The sequence below is a fragment of the Laccaria bicolor genome, genomic scaffold, assembly GCF_000143565.1.
Source record: "Laccaria bicolor S238N-H82 LACBIscaffold_13 genomic scaffold, whole genome shotgun sequence".
Classification (NCBI taxonomy): domain Eukaryota; kingdom Fungi; phylum Basidiomycota; class Agaricomycetes; order Agaricales; family Hydnangiaceae; genus Laccaria; species Laccaria bicolor.
This window is the reverse complement of record NW_001889884.1, coordinates 919,627-920,509: the sequence shown is the minus strand read 5'-3', so window position 1 is coordinate 920,509 and position 883 is coordinate 919,627.

Here is an 883-nt window from a genome sequence, read left to right as displayed (position 1 = left end):
TAAAAGAGCAATCAACACTGACACAGATATAGACTACCAAGTTTACTGATAGACTACAAAAAAGTTGGACATAGGCTACAAAGTTTACTGATAGACTACAAAAGACTACAAAAGTCAGACTTAGACTACAAAAGCTTGGACTTAGACTACAAAATTAGGGTTACATTAAAAGGTTTTGTAGTGTCTGCTTTTTCATTAGAAAAGTTTATAGTGTCCGCTTTTTTAGACTACAAAAGTTTGTAGTGTGTGCCTTTTCATTAGAAAAGTTTGTAGTGTCCGCTTTTCAGACTACAAAAGTTTGTAGTGTCCGCTTTTTCATTAGAAAAGTTTGTAGTGTCTGCTTTTTGAGGCTACAAAAGTTTGTAGTTGACATATAGTTTATAGTGTCCTTGACTCTGTATAGGTTATGGGGATGAGGTTAAAGGATTGACATGATTTTACATATTGCCATTGCTGCAGCATTTACTTTTGACATCATGTACAAATTGTCTTTCACATCAAGAAAGGCTATTCTATGCCTTCATATTGATAGCTACTGTCCTATCTCAAACCATACTAGTAGGTTTATGGGGAACTGGCTAAAGGATTCACATGACTTTACATATTGATTGCTATTGCCACATCATCAGCTTTTCACATCATGCCCAAGTTGGCTTTCAAGCCAGAAAAAGCCATTCATAGTAATATCTACTGTTCTGTCTCAATACATTGTTAACTTACATCATGACCTGACTTAAGGATACTTCCAGGGACCAATCAGCTCATCCTATTGCCCTGAAAGAGCTGATATCACAGTTGACTAGGTTTGGGACAGGCAAGTAGCTATCAATGTGAAAGCAGACAGACCAGCAACTATCAATGTGAAATCAGAGAATAGCCTGTC